This window comes from Cebus imitator, unplaced genomic scaffold, assembly GCF_001604975.1.
Source record: "Cebus imitator isolate Cc_AM_T3 unplaced genomic scaffold, Cebus_imitator-1.0 Scaffold43, whole genome shotgun sequence".
Taxonomy (NCBI): Eukaryota; Metazoa; Chordata; class Mammalia; order Primates; family Cebidae; genus Cebus; species Cebus imitator.
The window spans coordinates 5,114,384-5,134,082 of record NW_016107358.1 but is presented as its reverse complement, the minus strand read 5'-3'; the positions used below and the strand labels follow the sequence as shown (position 1 = coordinate 5,134,082).

The 19,699-nt window shown below is 44.2% G+C and overlaps 1 protein-coding gene and 1 pseudogene across 1 annotated transcript in view; one reads left to right on the top strand and one right to left on the bottom strand.

Moving 5' to 3' along the window:
• Window positions 1–19,699, bottom strand: part of CUNH6orf52 (chromosome unknown C6orf52 homolog) — a 365,015-nt gene that overhangs the window by 50,994 nt on the left and 294,322 nt on the right. The gene's annotated exons all lie outside the window — the stretch shown is intronic.
• On the top strand, window positions 15,432–15,823 carry LOC108302954 (annotated as a pseudogene).

Below are 19,699 nucleotides of genomic sequence, written 5' to 3'. Positions count from 1 at the left end.
AAAAAAAAAGAAGCCATGTGTGGTGGCTCACACCTGTAATCCCAGCACTTTGGGAGGCTGAGGCAGGCAGATCACAAGGTCAAGAGATCAAGACCATCCTGGCCAACATGGTGAAAGCCCGTCTCTACTAAAAATCCAAAAATTAGCTGGGAGTGGGGTCGCGCGACTGTAGTCTCAGCTACTCAGAAGGCTGAGGCAAGAGAACTGCTTGAACCCAAGAAGTGGAGGTTGCAGTGAGCCGAGATCACGCCACTGCACTCCAGCCTGGCACCTGGCGACAGAACAAGACTCTGTCTAAAAAAAGAGGCAAAGAAAAAAGTTATATAAGCAGAATCACTGAAATAAAAATCAATCACAATCATTTCATACGCTAAATATAGTCAGTGATTTTTACCAGCTTTCTTTAGAAAATAAATGTATCTTCAAAGGGAGCTACCACAGCCAGGGGGTCTGCTGAGTGAGTAGGTATGCTTTGTGGTCTCTGTTTTACTACGGAGAAAACGGCTAATCTGAGTTTCAAATTACAGTGCTTCCTTCCCAGGAATCCTACCTGCTTTTAGTCTGGCTCTCAGTTTGCACAAACTGTCAAACTGTTGCCACTGTTTGTTGATACGGCTTCCATATTCAGAAACCCCACATGCTACTCAAGACGAGGAAGCACTTCACAGCCTGCCCTGATTTTAAATAAAGTTCTATATTTGGCTTTGATAGTATAGGATACTATGTTCTTTTTATGATGAAAGAAGAATTACGAAATCATGCCAAAATCATGCACAGTAAACACTTCCACTGAGCAATTTCTGCAAAATTATCCCCAAACCATAGAAATCAGTAGATTTTTTTGTTATGCTATGTATCAGAAATGACCCAGTGTCCAGGCAGGGCACCGTGGCTCATGCCTGTAATAGGGATTACACCTATTACAGATCACCTGAGGTCAGGAGTTCAAGACAAGCCTGGCCAACATGGTGAATCCCGTCTCTCCTGAAAGTACACAAAAATTAGTGGGCGCCTGGAAGCTGAGGCAGGAGAATCGCTTGAACCTGGGATGTGGAGGCTGCAGTGAACCAAGGTTGCGCCATTGCACTCCAGCCTGGGCGACAAGAGCAAAACTCTGTCTCAAAAAACAAAAAGAAAGAAAAAAACAGCATAACCCAGTTTCCCAAGTATGGTCCATTTTATCCAACCTCAAATTTTGTATTTTATTTCACTTATTTATTTATTTTTATTGTTCCTTGTGGGACAGGGCTACTCCATAGGCAAGGTGCCCAGAGCAGCAAAGCCTCAAAATATTAAGAAGACTTACCTTACTCATTTCTGAGACCTATTTTATTCCTTCCTGCACAGAAATCTTGCATAGAGAAGTCGTTTCACATTGAGGCACTTTATTCAAAATATTTTAGGCCCGGCGCTGTGGCTCATGTCCGTAATCCCAGCACTTTAGGAGGCCAAGGCAGGTGGATCATGAGGTCAGGAGTTCAAGACCAGCCTGGCCAACATGATGAAACCCTGTCTCTACTAAAGATACAAAAAATTAGCTGGGCATGGTGGCATACGCCTGTAGTCATAGCTACTCGGGTGGCTGAGGCAGAAGAATTGCTTGAACCCGGGAGGCGGAGGTTGCAGTGAGCCAAGATCGTGCCATTGCACTCCAGTCTAGACAACAGGGTAAGACTTCGTCTCAAAAAAAAAAAATGGCTGGACACAGTGGTTTGTGCCTGTAATCCCAGCACTTTGGGAGGCTGAGGCAGGCAGATCACGAGGTCAGGAGTTCAAGACCAGCCTGAACAAGATGGTGAAACCCCATCTCTGCTAAAAATACAAAATGCCTGTAATCCCAGCTACTTGGAAGGTTGAGACAGGAGAATCACTTGAACCCGAGAGGCAGGGGTTGCAGTGAGCTAAGATTGTGCCATTGTACTCCAGCCTGGGCAACAAGAAGGAGATTCCATCTCAAAAAAAAAAAAAAAAAAATCAAATTCTAAGTGGCCCTGTGGGCATTTTAATAAGCAACATTTATAAGACAAATCAGACTGTAAGCTTCAAGCAGACCAAGAATAGGCACACGTATTAGTTTCTATATTATATGTAACAGTGTCATAGTTAAGTTCTCACTAAATGGTGATTGTATTCACAGGTCCCATGCTATTATTTCATGCCTCCTTAGGTTTGGCAATGCTTTCCTTTCCTGTAATGACCTACGGATCTGGCTTGCACATGATTTTTACAATTTCAGCTTTGATTTCAGAAATGTTATGTGTTGAAGAATTAAATAGCTACAAGTCCATAATAAAATCTGTGCATGTGTGTTTGTGTGTGCACTCTCATAAACTTGCTTTAAGACCAGGAGACTGAGACCCTTGAGATTTTAATAAATATGTCCAGGGTCATGTAATTGTTGGTTACTTTGGTTCATCTAATAATGAAAACATAATTATCATTCTTTGTGTTCTTACAATATTTTTCCTTTCAGGGTCTCCGAGCTCTTTCCCAAGAGTGCTTCACACCTGCTTGTTTGCCCTCAGCCTCGGTGGAAGAGCAGATCTCTGCAAGTAAACAGCTACATCCCCAAGGTGCCTGTAACAATTCACAACACAACGCGTGCAGTTCCTAAACCCCACTCTGAGGAAGGACCTTAAAATAAAGCCCCTCCCATGTAACTCGCCCTCGGTAGAATCTAAGATGAGTCTCTGTTGCCATCAGTTTCACTGCAGGGTAGATAATGTTTGAGTTCCTGGAAATGTCTCCTCATTTTCTGTTCTTGCAGTTCCATGAATAAGTATCCCAAAATAAGGGCAAAACATGAGCATTTTGAAAACATTTGTTTTCCAATCTGCTGGCTGCATTTTCCACCAAGGCATTGGACACACACTGGGCCTGAGCCCGCACATTCTCTGCAGGCCAATTGACGTCAGTGGGAGCTTGGCCTTCTCGAAGACAGAGGCAAAGATAATATTGCAAAGTCAGCTTTGCAAAATTCAGCTTTTTTCCCCTTTGTTGCAGATAGAATGATAAGGCTGGGACCAGGAGAGATAACGTTTTCACAAGGGGTTCCCTGGCTGGACTCTCCTACCAAATTCGAGGAAATCAGTCTTTAAGAAAACCGGACGAGCCACTCATAATGGCCTGTCCACCACACCTGTCTGATAGCATCTCAGCTACTCCCTTCAAAGACAACAACAGGGTAGCAATTTTTTTTAATGCCTCTGTTACAATACAGTGTATTTTCCTCACTGTACCCAAATGTCAGCACGATGGAAAACAGACTGTTTATGCCGACCCAAGGATAAATATTTACGAGCCAGCAAATACAAACCCTGTCAAAGTCGACTGGTCAACAAGCCATCTTCTAGGAGAGGGACCCATTTTAAGAAGGATGTGTACTTTCTGACATCAGCCATTTTGCAAGGGGACATTTGGGGACACTGTTGTCAAAAAGAATCCTCCATTTCACAGGCTACGTAGCAGCAACTGCCATACCAAATATCTTTTCTGCCATTCCTGAATCTCAGACAGAGACTTCTCTCTCCAGAAATAAAATCAAAGAGAGTCTAGTGGGGATAAAACAGTGGTGGAGAGATAAAATCTTTAAAATGTTGCATTCGGAGTTTTTCTCTTTTCCTCCCTTTACTTCGTGTTTGGACAGTGACTGCCGTCGCTGGCAGTCCCCTCAGCCACCCTGAATGTATAGCTGCCTTCAGTGCCCCAGGGCCAGAAGAGATTTCTTTACTGGAGATGCAATCAGCCCTAACCAATCAGTAAGAAGGGTTAATCAGCTGATCGATTGGTCCCTGAGCTGCCGGGACCTGGCTCCTCTCTGACTGGCTCTAGCCTGGCCTTGGGGTAAGAGGTTGGGAACTTTTAATTATCCACAGCAGCCACCGCTCTGATTGAATGGTCAATGGGTTTACTACTGAGGCGGCGCTGCTTGAATAATAATAGAAAACAATGTGAACGCCGGCCAGTGCAAACAGAGGGCCAGAAAAGGCACTTGGTTATGTAGAATGCACGTTAAGACGAGTTAATTGCCTGGCAGAAACCACATTTCAAAGGTCTGAAAGGTGTTTTATCGAAGTGGGGTAGATGCTGGAGGAGGCAGCAGACAGACAGAGTTTTTTTCTTTTGTGACTCTTGGGCCTGTGACCATTGCTGGCTACATGATGTTGCCCCAGGACAAAGGATAACTCGCTTACCCCAGTGGTTAAAAAATGATCACTGGAGGAAATTTGTGTTTGGACATTTGCAGGCACTGTCAAGGTTTAATTATTTTTCTTTGTAAACTTCCTTGAAAAAGAATCATTCCCTAGTTTCACTCTGTAAGATGTGCTCATGCGGTGGGGAGGTTGGGTGACATAATTAAATCATGCCAAAAAAACATAGCGTTGACATCTAAAGGTTTTTACAAGCTTTGCTCGACTGTGTGTTGTAGAGATCTTTCGACTTCGCACCCCCCAAGCAGAATAAATCATCAACCCAAAAACTCACTATATAATATGCTGATCTTTCCTTTCCCTGGTAAAACAGCTCACTCATAGTGGTTCCTTCTTCCCTTGAAGATAAAAACCAACAAGTGCCTCAGAATAAAAACATTATCTGTGTTCAAGTCCTCTGAGAGTGTCACATTGGAGGCAAATGCCCCAAAAGGGCAAAATAACCAGCCAACAGTTACTCTATGTCCTGGCAGCGGGGTTAGCAAAAGATGTAAGCAATTTCATAGAGCTGCTGAAAAGGAAAATAGAAAGAACAGTCCATTTGGCACAGAGACCCATGTTTGGAGGGGTGGTGGGATAACGCAGCTAGACTCCTCCGGATGGTGTCCCCTGGAATCCTGGTCAAGATTTCCAAATTATCAGACATCAAAAATCACCCTATTTCAGCAGATTCCACGTTAAACATGTGCCTTTCCCCAGTGATCTCACATAAACACGAGAGCTCATCAGGCTCTGCCGGAGTCATTACTATTTATATTACCATACCCTGGCTGTGTGCAGTCAATTCATAATTGTCCAGTTTTTCTAATTAATCACAAAAGATTTTTGTTTTGCCCGCAGCTAGTTCTGGGGTGACTCACGACGGCAAGCCAAAGCTCATACATCAAACACAGGCCCTCTCTCACTCCAGCCTTCTGCTGGGGAAGGCTGCTCTGCGCCTCTAGACCAAAGAGGCACACACTGGGCATGTGCGGCCCCGGGCGCAGGAGAAGCCGGAGATCTGTCCTCTACTGTGTGACTTGTTATTTTTATCTGATGCTTGCATTCTCCGGCCAAATCAGATCCAAAAAGCACGGCCAGGTTTCTAAATTCAGAGCCCTGCTGTTTTGGCTCCTGTTCCTCCCTCTCCTCTGTCTTCCTCCTCGTCGTCTTTTATCACATTGTTTAAGACTGTAGTGCTTCCAAGAGAGAGACTGGGACATCATTTTTCATATTCTTCAGTCCTTTCAATGGTGACCTTTTATGGAGGCAACAAGAAAGAATGTCACCAGAAGAAGGAGGGAAAAAAGCACAGCTTCTGCATTTTATTCCACCAAATCCACAGCAAGGCAGGGCAGGAGGAAGTATCTGGTTAATGTGTAGTTTATCCGACTGAAAGGTGTTTCAGCAGGTGACCCGTTGGAAACGCATCTGGTGCAAATAACCACTAGGATTGCTAGGAAGGGGCCCAGGGCTGCCTGAGTCACAGCAGCGGGGTTTGCCTTGTCGAAATGATCAGAGGGTCAACTGGAAGGAGGCAGGCACAGACCGGCCTGTGTAACCTGCATTGCATGTGAGGAATTTCACGGTGAGATCAATCTGTCTGGAAGATCTCGATTGATCACATTCGGTCTGAGTCGGCGTTGGCACAGGGTCAGCACAGTGATAGGAGAAAGCCTGGCACTTGCTCTATGAAATCTGCAGGACTCAAGCAGATGCTTTGGAACTGTCAGATGACTCCTAGCTGCTGATTTTGTATATTGATTAATTTTGCAGGCCTTATATACTTGTGACTATTCTCGATATGTCCTGATAGTAGAAATAGTCCATACAGCACCAGACATGCACACTTCCAAACAGTGTAAGACACTGTTTGCAAGGCCACAATGCTCCCACCTGCCCACCTCCCCAAACCCCACTTGTCCTGTAGGTGTAACTAGATATCACCTCTGCTGAGAAGTCAGTCTCCCCTGACCACTCACCCTCCAGCCCCAGCCACCTGTTCCCGCCACCTGTGAGAAGCGTCTTTTCTGCACTCCCGTCAGAGCATGCTGCCTCTGTCATAGCACACGTCACAGGCTGTTGAAATTGCTTTGGTACCTGCCTGGTTCCCTGAATGGCTGCGAGCCCTGTAAGAGGAGGGATATGGTGCTCATCCTAAGCTCGGCCCATGATTCCATGTGTGGCTCCAGAAGGGAAATACCTCTAAGCAGAAGAGATTCATCATCAGATGGGAAGGTCACAGTGAGTGTGAAGGAGAACGATGATAAAACGTAGCTTTCTAGACTTTTTTCCCAAGTTATTTACCTTTCTAGGGTTACCTTCACCTGCCTATCCCCTCACTGGTGCCCTATTCTGTTAACTCCAAAGAATTAAGTCTCCCATGCCAGCCTGCCAGCCCCTGCATTCTTTAGTTCATTTTGAATCATAATAACAGTAAAAATGAAGAATGCTCTTATTGTCTCCTGGTTAGGGAGAACCAAACATACCTGGAGTTGTGTTTTGGCTCTTGGCTTTCTCCCTTTCTGCAACCTATTTGCATATATGAGGAGGGGGGTGGGTGGGGGGACATCAAAGGGACAGCTGCTTGTTTGATCTAATTAGCCTATTTTTCATTCTTTCCAAAAACACTGGGGAAGGGGAATTCCAGATAGTCCTGGGATCTCTGTGAGGCAAATTTTTTTTTTTAGACAGGGAGGCCTGGATTTTTTTTTAACACAATGTCTGCACCATTAACAAAAAACTGAGATCACCAGCCCTTGGATTTCATATTAATTCACATATTTTTATTGAGCACTTGCTGTGTTTTGGCACACGTTGAGGGCTCCGGGCAGCCATTGAGTAGGTGTGACCCCTACTCTTGTTTATAAGCAAACATCAAGCTTGTTAGTCTTCTGGGTAGACAAACCTCCACAAGCTATTACAAGCCTAGAAAGGTAAATAACTTGGTGTCATGGAAGGATATTCACGTACCGTGAAATCTTGCAATGGAAGGGACCCCCATGGTCTGAGGAGGGAGCATCCCACAAAACCTGCACGAATTTCCCTAGTCGTGAAGGATGACAAGGCTAGAAGGGCTCGGAGCAGATGGAAATGAGTGAGCTAGGCTCCCTTCCAGAGGAGGAGGAAAATGTCCTCCTGGGGCACAGAAAAGAAATGGAAGCTCAGCTCCCCCAGACACTGAGATCTCCATAGGGAGCGCCTTGTACACCATAGAAAAAAGTTCAGTCACGTCCCAAGGACACTGGGGAAGCGCTAAAGATGGGTTTTAAACAGGTGCATTCAAGACTCAGATTTCTGTTGTCCACAAGGCTGTCTGGTTGGGGTGTGGAGGTCCGAGAGAGCCAAGATGGGGATGGGGGAGTAACTAGGCGGCCCCTGCAGAGGTCTAGAGAGAAATCATGGCAACCTGGTTTGGAGTGGCCACCGTGGGAATGAGGGAAGTCGCGGGTTTTCCGTGGAGATGGAGGGACCTGGGCGGGTTTTCCGTGGGGATGGAGGGACATGGCGGGTTTTCCGTGGGGATGGAGGGACATGGGCGGGTTTTCCGTGGGGATGGAGGGACATGGGCGGGTTTTCCGTGGGAATGAGGACATGGCGGGTTTTCCATGGGGGTGGAGGGACATGGGCGGGTTTTCCGTGAGGATGCGGGAAGTGGCAGGTTTTCAGTGGGGATGGACGGATGTGGGCAGGTTTTTGAGGTTTTCAGAAGGTTAAGAGAAGATGAAAGAAACATGAATGGTGGAACTCTCCTGAAGAACAACTAAGATTTGTTTATTCAACATTTCAAGTGTTCAACTCTGCTTTGTCTGGTGACTTGAAGCCCAAGAAATCTGAAGCTTAATGAGTTGGGAAAAGTAAGTTAGGGGTGAAACAGAGGCACTCACTACTGCTGACTGAAACAAGGCCCAGCTGAGGACATTTCCCTTTTCTTTTTTTTAAGACAGTGTCGCCCTTTCACTAGGCTGGAATGCAGTGGTGTGATCTCGGCTCACTGCAACCTCTGCCTCCCAGGTTCAAGCAATTCTCCTGCCTCAGTCTCCCAAGTAGCTGGGATTACATTCTGGGCGCACACCACCACGCCCAGCTAAGTTTTGTATTTTTAGTAGAGACGGGGTTTCACCTCATTCGCCAGGCTGATCTCGCTTTCTTTACCTGATGATCCACCCGCCTTGGCCTCTCAAAGTGCTGGGATTCCAGGCATGAGCCACCTCACCCAGCTTGTTTTTCTTCTCTCTCTCTCTTTTGCACACTCGCACATTCACACCTATTTGGAGCCAAAAGAGACCTTTTGCAGCAATCTGATTCACTTTATAATCTGACCTACACCCATCCTACACCTTAGTCAAATACAGGAGCGTTCCACTCCCCCCGCCACACACAATTCACTCTTCATTCTGGTCCAGGAGGCACCTGAGGGCCGTGTGAAAGCCCATTCTCTTCTCTAGACTTAAGTTTCTCCCTTGTTACATTGGAGAAGAGTAGAAATTGTCTTTATTCAATTATTTGCAAGTGGCATGAGTAGTGATCAGATAAACCAAATTGAACTCTGAAGGCCAATCCCCGAAAACCACAGAAAATTCTTCTCTAAGAGTGATTCTGAGTTCCAGCCTCCTCCACCGTCCCCACCCCACTCCCTCCTAGTGACAGCAACGATAAACATTTGGATCAGGAAGTTACTGACTTCAGAGAATTGCTACCGATACCCTCAGAATACAGTCACCCAGAAAGAGAATTTTAAATCTATTTGAAAATTCTAGAAGTAAAAGTATACTACCTGAGACTAAAAGTAAGTTAGGAATTTTAAAATATTGACTGTAAGGGGCATTTCATATCAATAACAATGCTAGGCACAGTTAAGTATCTTATCAAGTTTCTAGTTGCATTTTTTTCCCTTACTTGTAATATCCTAGAGAGGCAATTTTTCCTTCCCTGGGAAAGGATTCTGAATTCTCAATATAAGCCTTTCTTTTTCTAATAAAGAATAGCTACACAAGTGGCTTTAAATTCTCTAATGCTCATATAATAGGGATCTTGATGCTAAAAACAGGCCCTCTCCCAGGTAGCTGCATAACAGTAAATTCCCTTCCTATCTGTCTTGAAGGAGTTTTGAAAAACGAAAGAGGGTAGCTTCATATTTAAAACTATCATTTGTAATTAAAAAAAAAAATCTCTGGTCGGGTGTGGTGGCTCACCTCTATAATCCTAGCACTTTGGGAGGCCGAGGAGGGCAGATCACCTGAGGTCAGGAGTTCAAGACCAGCCTGGTCAACATGGCAAAACCCTGTCTCTACGAAAAATACAAAAATTAGTCGGGCATGGTGGCATGCACCTGTAATTCCAGCTCCTTGGGAGGCCAAAGCAGAGGAATCGCTTGAACCAGGGAGGCAGAAGTTGCAGTGAGCTGAAATTGCGCCATTGCACTCCAGCCTGTGTGACAGAGCAAGACTGTCTCAAAAAAAAAAAAAAAAAATCTGTGTAAGTGAATGACTCCTAAACCCAATCCATCTCTTTCTTCATTTAACTAAGATTGTGTAAATGGAATAACAAAATTCCAAGTCCACAGACAGATGGGCATGGCATCTTAGAGCCTATTGAAAAAGGATTTGAACTCTAGCGTGGACACAAACATGGGGCAGGGCAAGGAGTTGATAGAGGAGAATTCGCTCAGCGTCACTCCTGGGCATCAAACTAAATATTGAAAAGTAAGAAAGGATAGGCCAGGCGTGTGGCTCACACCTGTAATCCCAGCACTTTGAGAGGCCAAGGCAGGTGGATCACTTGAGGTGTGGAATTCGAGACCAGCCTGGCCAACATGGTGAAATCCCATCTCTACTAAAAACACAAAATTAGCCGGGTATGGTGGTCCATCACTGTAATCCCAGCCACTCGGGAGGCTGAAACAGGAGAATCCCTTGAACCTGGGAGGCAGAGGCTGCAGTGAGCCGAGATTGTACTATGGCACTCCAGCCTGGGCAACAAGAATGAAACTCCATCTCAAAAAAGAAAGAAAGAAAGAAAGAAAGACTATAGGAAAACATTGGGGATTTGATTGGAGAGATGTTTTTGTAGGAACAAAGGAGTTCCTCTTTTCCAATCATTAAAAGCATTCTTTATTTTCCCTTTTTAACCTGTGCTTCCAATTCTACCTCTTAGCCAGGAATCTGCTCCTAGCTTCTTCTCCACACATGGGAACCTGATCTGGGAAGAGGCCTTCTGGAGAAATCTCACTTGTGCTGATTGGAAAAAGCCCTGGGAAGCCTCAAGCACAGTCCCTGGTCTGGTCTGTGTACCTGAGCACATGGCTACTGCACTCTCCTAAATCCTGGGCTATGGATGCTGTAATCCCAAAGTGCTGGCTGGGATTAGGGGCGAGAGCCACCCCGCCTGGCCCCTGCGGCTTCTAGGAGTGCTGGGATGGCTAAGCAATGCCATTTAGTTGAGGTGAAGGAAGGCATTGGCTTCCCATCCTACCTCCTCTTTCTGCCTGTTGCCATTCCTTTTTTCATTTTTACTTCCAGATTTTCAGTCAAAGGAACACGATACTTTCATGGATTTAAGCACGTGGCCTCAAAATAAAAATCTAAGCCAAAAGCAACCTTCGAACACTTGCTCTTCCATAAGTCATTTTCTACAGGAAATTATAACTACAACTCAAATTAAAAAAAAAAAAAAAGGCACAGAATCTCATTGAAAAACTCACCTCTCCTACAACTTTTGAAGAGTTGCTGATGAGTCAGGGTAAGGCGGGAACCTGAAAACTCAAATCACTTTAATTCAGATGCTATGACTTTTCATCCTTTAGCTAAAGCTGCAATTACAGAGAAGGTTCTCAATCACCAGTATTCTGGAAGTGAGTCATCAGATGAACTGGGAATGAAGCTATTACTGAGTGTCTGCTCTTCAGAGACAGAGAGGAGTGGACTGAAGTGGAGTTTTCGCTGATTTATAAGCATTAAATCAGATGAGGATAATGGCAAATATGCCTAGCTTTCTTATAACACCGTATGAACAGCAATCACTCTCCAATACCTTAGAGGAGTAGCGCACAACACGCAGGTAATATAAGCAGCAGGAAAGGAGGTTGAAAGTGACTTTCTGTCATCCCGGCATTAGTGGAACGGTAAGATGAATGTTGCGTCTTGAAATGCCTCGCATTTTTTTGCCTGCTATTATTAACCTTGCATGCTTCTAAGCAGCACGGGGTCCTGGAGAAAAAGGTTATAACAAGTGGATATTTGAGGGCAGAGATTGCTATCAAAGGTAAGCTGAATTGTATTTGCTTCCTTTAACCTTCCTTTGTGCTTGCCATCCACTATTTTGACGCAGCAGCTCCTTCCAGTTAGAAAGGCTTCACAAATGCAGCAGCTAAATGGAGCTGGGTTCAGCGCATTGTTAGATTCAAATAAGGTTCTCTGAGTGATTAAATCTTCGCTCCTCCAAGACAATGGGACAGTGCCCATCAGAGAACTGCTGACGGTCGTGTCCTCAATGCCAACTGCAAACATCCTAAGGGACTTCGTGTTTTATAGAATCTTCTCTCTCCTGCTATGGATCCTCTACTCTGATTTTTCTTTTTATCAGACTAAAGAAGATATATTTTATCACAATGGCTTTATATCCAATGTGTACAGGCCAACACAATAAGGGTATTACAAGTTAAAGAACTGTACCTCAGGCACCATTTTATTAGAACTAGTGTTCACATCAAACAATACATCCTAAGTACTTTATATTAAGTGTGGACAAATCATTTGCCTGAGGATTAGGTGTTGTGCCATTGAAATGTAATCCCGCTGTTGATTTTTTTCTTAACTGCCAAACCAAACATGGTCAAAGAAGTAGCTCTAAAAACTGCAACAGGAGCAATCTTAGCCCACATTTCAAGCATAAAATAAAAACGGAAGCTGAAACTAGTGTAACACAGCAATATAAATTACAGTTTCACCCCACTGCACACCTCTCCGTGGTGTCTATTATGTGTGACTAAGTTTGCTTTGATTATCAGAGTGTACCAATTACAGTGCATTCTCAAAGTATATAAAAGAGATTATATACACTTAGCATTGTAAGAAAGCGGTGCCCACTAGAAGCCTAGCAAGACCTCCTGAATTCCTATGAATGTGGCATGTTCTCAAGTAATCTGCTTGGCCTTTCTTCTTGGCTATCCCATCCCTAAAGGCGACAGAATGAGGGGGAAGTCCTAGCGCCCAGGACCACTGTGGCAGGTGATTTTACTCTCTTAGGCCAGGACCCTATTCTTGAAGACACTGGAAAAATAATTTGCAAATAGTCATCAGAGATTTGTTACATTATGGTTTCTGAGGTCTTATGCTATGGGATTTGTCTTATAGGAAAAGACACTTAAAAAAAAAGTCCAAATAAAACATCCTATTACAGTAAATCCTTGCCTTATTCCAAATTCTATAAATAAAGATTTGCCAAGTGAAGAGGACAAGTACATCAATGTAGTATGGTGCTTAAGAATGGAGTCAGGGCCAAGTGCAGAGCTCACACCTGTAATCCCAACACTTCGGGAGGCCAAGGCAGGTGGATCATAAGCCCAGGAATTCAAGACCAGTCAGGGCAATGTGGTGAAGCCCCACATCTATCCCCCAAAATACGCAAAAATTAATTGGATGTAGGGATGTATGTCTGTGGTCTCAGCTACTTGGGAGGCTGAAATGGGAGGATTGCTTGAGCCTGGGAGGTCAAGGCTGCAGTAAGCTATGATTGCATCACTGCACTCCAGCCAGGCAATAGAGCAAGACCCGGAAGAAAGAAAGACAGAGAGAGAGAAAGAAAAGAAAGAGAAAGAGAGAGAGGGAGGGAGGAAGGAAGGAAGGAAGGAAGGAAGGAAGGAAGGAAGGAAGGAAGGAAGGAAGGAGCGAGCTGGACTTACTGAGTTTGCATGTTTGTTCTGCCATCTATGCTATTTAATCTTGGGTAATTTACTTAACCTCTCTGGGCCTCAGCTTCTTATAAGATGGGAATAATAATAATAATATCTGTGTGCTAGGTGTCTGTGAATATTAAATGAGATCACCAATAGGAATTACTGTTAGCTTTCTTTCCCACTTAACATTCTCTCTAGTGCTGTATTCTGCAGGGAGAGTCCCCACGTCCTATCTTCAGCTCTCTCTGTGCCACCCAGACTGTTTCTCTATCACAGCAGAAATACGCTGTACAAGGAGAACTCTGGTCAGAGGAGACAATACTTGAGCTGTCAGGACCTCTTCTCCATACACAGTCTGTGACCCCGATAAGGCTGGTTACCTTAAAGTCTCAAAAACTTTTCCTCCAGTCTAACTGTAATGCAGATGCTTCTCTCTGGATCTGTCTGCTAAAACCATGCCACCTGCACAGGTGTGCCAAGCAGGAACATGGGAAATGTAATGCTGATATCGACAGTGGACCCTCTGTAGACGTAGGGTGCAGAAATAATATGCCAATTATTAGATAGCAACGGTACTGGAAAATTGTTAAGGGTCACAAATAGTCAAACAGAATACTTGGGTAAGTTGCTAATGCTTGATTGGATTAACTCATGTAACCAAACCTCTATTGATCGCCTCATTTATGGTAGGCATTGTTCTTGGAACCAGGTTTACAAAGGCTGAGGGACTGAATGAGTAGATTCACTTGATCATTTATTCACTCATTTGTTCACATGTGCCTTTATTTAACTGGTGTTTATGTCTAGCGTTTATATGTTTATGTGCCACTCCCTCTGTGAGAGACACCAGTAAGCGAGACAGAGATACTAGTGTGTCCCTGGGGACACACCAGTGAGTGAGACAGATGCAGTCCCGGAGTTTCCAGAACTTAAACAAATTTACAAGAAAAAACCAAACGACCCCGTCACAAAGTGGGCAAAGGTTATGAACAGACACTTCTCAAAAAACACATTTATGCAGCCAACAAACATATGAAAAAAAAGCTCAACATCACTGGTCATTAAAGAAATACAAATCAAAACCACATTGAGATACCGTCTCATGCCAGTTCGAATGGCGATCATTAAAAAAATCTAGAGACAACAGATGCTGGAGAGGATGTGGAGAAATAGGAACACTTTTACACATTGGTGGGAGGGTAAATTAGTTCAAACATTGTGGAAGACAATGTGGCGATTCCTCAAGGATCTAGAACTAGAAATACCATTTGACCCAGCAATGCCATTACTGGTTATATACCCAAAGGATTATAAAACATTCAATTAAAAAGACACAGGCACACTGTTTACAATAGCAAAGACTTGCAACAACCCAAAGGTCCATCAATAATAGACTAGGTAAAGAAAATGTGGCATATATACACCGTGGAAAACTATGCAGCCTTAAAAAAGAATGAGTTCATGTCCTTTGCAGGGACATGGATGAGGCTGGAAACTATCATTCTCAGCAAACTGACACAAGAACAGAAAACCAAACACTGCATATTCTCACTCATAGGTGGGTGTTGAACAATTAGAACACATGGACACAGGGAAGGGAACATCACACACCAGGGCCTCTCAGAGGGTGGGGGTCTAGGGGAGAGATAGCAGGGGTTTCAGGGGATTGGGAAGGATAGCATTAGGAGAAACACCTAATGTAGATGACGAGGGGATGGATGCAGCAAACCACCATGACGGGTGTACACCTATGTATCAAACCTGCACGTTCTGCACATGTACCCCAGAACTTAAAGTATAATTTAAAAAAAGAGTTTCTCAAAATAACCCATACCTCCTTGTAAATACTCAGTAAATACTTATTGCCTGAGAAATTACAGAAGTCTCTTTTGTCAGCAATACCCAGCACTCATTTTTGTTGTGGGTCTTTAATCTATCCCAGTCACAAATCACAGCAGTTCAGCATGATCAAAACACAGGCCGCCTTCACAATCTCCTGCCGAGGGGCTAGTTCTCAGGTCCACTTTGCAATATCTGATTAAACATATAAAGGGCAGGGCTTCTTGTTTCAGAGATCCTGGAGGCACGTAGAAATCAATGAAGAAGGTGGGCAGCCTCTGTGAGTCCAGGCTTCCTGAGCACGTCTCTGTCACTGAAAAGAAAAGTAAGTATCTGAAAACAGAGCAAGGGGCGCTTCTTTCCCACAGAACTGCCCACAAAACAACAGCTCTTTGAGGAAGACGCGGTGGTAGTTGTTGCAGATCGGATCTGCACGCTCCTGCTCCTGACTCACCGCTGTTCACTCTCACTGAGGAACAAGTCGGTCAGGAAGCCGAGCAGCAGCCATGGCTTTTAAGGATACTGGGAAAACACCCATGGAGTGGAAGGTGGCAACTCACTGAATTCGAATCACTCTAACAAGCTGCAATGTAAAATCCCTGGAGAAGGTGTGTGCTGATTTGATCAGAGCAGCAAAGGGAAAGAATCTCAAAGTGAAAGGACCTGTTCGGATGTCTACCAACACTTTGAGAATCACAAGGAAAACCCCTTGTGGTGAAGGTCCTATAAGACATGGGATCGTTTCCAGATGAGAATCCACAAGCGACTCATTGACTTGCACAGTCCTTCTGAGATTGTTAAGTAGATTACTTCCATCAATATTGAGCCAGGAGTTGAGGTGGAAATCACCATTGCAGATGCTTAAGTCAGCGATTTTAATAAATGGATTACCACTTGTCAAAGAGAGAGAGAGACAGAGAAAGAGAGAGAGAGAGAGAAATGCCATCATCTGTCTATTTTCCTGAATAAATAAAATTTAGAAAAGTCAGATGGGCCAAGCGCAGTGTCTCACGCCTGGAAACCCAGCACTTTGAGAGGCCAAGGCGGGCAGATCCATCTGAGGTCAGGAGTTCGAGACCAGCCTGGCCAACATGGTAAAACCCTGTCTCTACTAAAAATACAAAAAAATTATGTGGACATAGTAGACACCTGTAATCTCAACTGCTTGGGAGGCTGAGGCAGGAGAATTGCTTGAACCCAGGAGGCGGAGGTTGCAGTGAGCCAACATTGTGCCACTGCACCCCAGCCTGAGCAACAAGAGCAAAACACCATCTCAAAGAAAAAAAAATGTTAGATGGTCTAGTGGGGTAAGACCGGTGGAGTGTGGAGTACGGGATGTTCTTCCTTCTAAGGGTTAGTGTGGGAAAGTTCCAGAATGCTGGGGTCCTCTTTTCTGTGTGGATAATTGCCTTGTCTGTCACTCCAGGTGAGTCACTTCCTCCCGGTGCCCCCATTTCAATCTGGGGTGAATTTAGAAGACTTCTCACCATGCTCACCATGAGCTTCTCACCAGCTCCGTGGCATTTGGGACAAAAGAAGTTGTACACATTTTTATGCACCAGAGTGAGTTGTATTTGTCTTCAAGAACACTTCATTCTGTTTTAATTTAATTTAATTTTTCGAGACACAATCTCACTATGTCACCCAGGCTGGAGTACAGTGGCATGATCTCAGCTCACTGCAACCTCTGCCTTCCAGGCTCAAAAGATCCTCTCTCTTCAGCCTTCAAAGTAGCTGGGATTACAGCTACACCACACCGGCCTGAATTGTTTTTTTGTTTGTTTGTTTAACCATGGGTTTTTGCCATGTTGTCCAGGCTGGTCTTGAGCTGCTGGGCTCAAGCAATCTGCCCACCTCAGTCTCCCAAAACTGTTGGAATTATAAGTACCCAGCCTCCATCATTCTATTTAAAAAAAAAAAAAAAAAGCTGGCATGGTGACATGTGCCTGTAGTCCCAGCTACTCAAAAGGCTGAGTCTGCAGGATCGCTTGAGTCCAGGAGTTCTGGGCTGTAGTGCGCTATGCCGATCGGGTGTCCACACTAAGTTCAGCATCAATATGGTGACCTCCCGGGAGTGGGAGACCACCAGGTTGCCTAAGGAGGGGTAACGGAACAGGTCAAAACTCCCGTGCTGATCAGTAGTGGGATTGCACCTGTGAATAGCCACTGCACTCCAGCCTGGGCAACATAGCGAGACCCTGTCTCTGAAAAAAAAAGCTTCTAAACTAAGATATACAGCGGTAGTCACGGTTTTTATTTACCCCGTAGCATTATACATTTATTTTAAATGGATAATTAATTTCTTTCAAACCCAGTTTTCCATGTGTTTTGGAGTAGTAGTTTCAAAACAAAAGCATTTATCTGTTTGGGGGCCAAGGTGAGAGGATTGCTTGAATCCAGGAGTTTGAGACTAGACTGCACCGCATAGTGAGACTTTGTCTCTACAAAAAAATCAAAAAATTAGCCAGGTGGGGTGGTGTGCACCTGTAGTCCTAGGTACTCAGGAGGCCAAAGGAGGAGGATTGATCGAGGTAGGGAGGTCGAGGCTGAAGTGAGCTATGTTCACACCACCGCACTGCAGCCTGGGCAACAGGGTGAGACTTTGTGTCTCTCACACACACACACACACACACACACAACACACACATACACACCCCTAGAAGCATTTATTTATCTGATGAATATTCCTATCATTAGTAAATTAATGCCTCTACTTGGTACTCTAAAGGAATCAGTAAATCATTAAGTACTTGAAATTTTATTAATCTAAATAAAAACCAGAAATATTTTAGACTTCTTTGCAAATGCAAATCTTACCTACCACCCTGTCCACAAACTTCCTCAGTACAGCTCTTGACATTTTAATATAGAAAACATCTGTTATTCTCAACCTTAGAGTTGTCCGTCTATTTTCCACAAGAGAAATATTATGACAATTAACATTACAGAACGTTTTTCTTCTATACAGATAAGAGAGTTTTCTAGTATTCATCTCCCATGGAGTTCCCTCTAAATGTCACAGATCATTTGGGAAATACTTAAGAAGTAGATTTGTATAGATCACTCTCACATACACACCTCATTACATAGAAACCTGATACACTAAAATGCACTCTTACAGAACTTAGAAACCAGCAAACTAACTCGATACACTTTATCCCGAAGCTTCTTTTCATAATTTTCAAGTTACATTCAGCCCTATGTTTCAGTAACATGTCCCACCCTCTTGCTTCATTTACTGAAATAATTAGGCTCAATCTCTTCAGTATTTCTGCATTTTCTCCAATTCAGAGGAAATGATCATTCTAACACAGGGCCTTCTTCTTGTTCTGCATAACAAGTTCTGAGTGATCAAAAGGAGGTACACATTTGCTCCCAATGGAAAATAATGAAGTGTCAATTTGTTAGAAACAAATGCCTCTCCAATCCAATGTGACTGCTCAGTTAAGAGCTTGCTGAGAAAGGGAGGAAAGCAAAGCAAGAGGGTTATTAGGTCATTTAATGATTTGAATTATCAAATGTGATTTTAATACACATACACCCAGTTGTATAATGAAATGATATAGGCTTTGGTACATACAAATTCATGTTAGACAAAAGTTCAGGAGTGCAGCTGTTCTAAAAGGGCCTTGCACCTGCAATCCATCAGATCCCGTAGACTTTGAAGTTTTCTTCTGGTATAACTTTCAAGTTAATCACTCCCTCCTCTGCGCTACATTGGTATTTGTGTAAATTTCTATTTATGACTTTACCGTTGTGTTTGTTTTCTCATCTATCTCCTCTGTTGGACTATAAGGTGCTGGAGAGAAGGACCTGTGACTTATTGATCTTTGCACCTCCTGGTACAACCCGACATTCAGCAAGCACATATGAAACACCATGTACCGGTGACATAAATGTTGGGCAATAAAACTTTGTAAGTATTTATTTCATTTATTGCTGCCCTTGATGCTACCATGTCATCATTCTTTTCAACTTAATTTCTACCAGCCCATGTCTGAGTTTGTCAGTACCTGCATCAGGCTTTATCCTTTGGCAGAGATGCCTTGATGGCCTGAATACCCATTGCCAAAGGTATGAAAAAAAAGGCAGAACAGACACATACGATCCAGGAAAGAGTGCATGGCTGTGGGTGACCCTAGAGCCTTGCTGGAGGACAGCGATTTGAAAGCCTTGAATCTACCAGTCCGCATAACATCTCTGGATAGACAATGTCCTGAGGCAGAGCAGGAGGATACTAGCACTTTGAGGACTAGCCTTTGTGTCTGCAGCCCCACCTGCTCATTTCTCCTGACCTCTGACTCACCCTCTACAGTTGAGCACATTGTCACCGTCCATGTCCCCCATTTCTTCACCTGCACAATGGGAATGGTGGTCATAGATGTACCTGACATTACTTACTGAGGTGGGGACAAGACTTAAGGCAATTTTTTGTTAAGTCCTGAGTGCTGCAAAAAAAAGAAAAAATAAGTAAGAGACCAGGCCAGGTGCAGTGGCTCATGCCTGTAATCCGGGCATTTTGGGAGGTTGAGGCGGGCAGATCATGAGACAGGCGGATCACCTGCGATCAGAAGTTCGAGACCATCCTGACCAACATGGTGAAACCCTGTCTCTACTAAAAATACAGAAATTAGCAGGGCATGGGCACAGGTGCCTGTAATCCCAGCTACTGGGGAGGCTGAGGCAGGAGAATCGCCTGAACCCAGGAGGTGGAGGTTCCAATGAGCCAAGATCGTGCCATTGCACTCCAGCCTGGCAACAGAGCAAGACTATA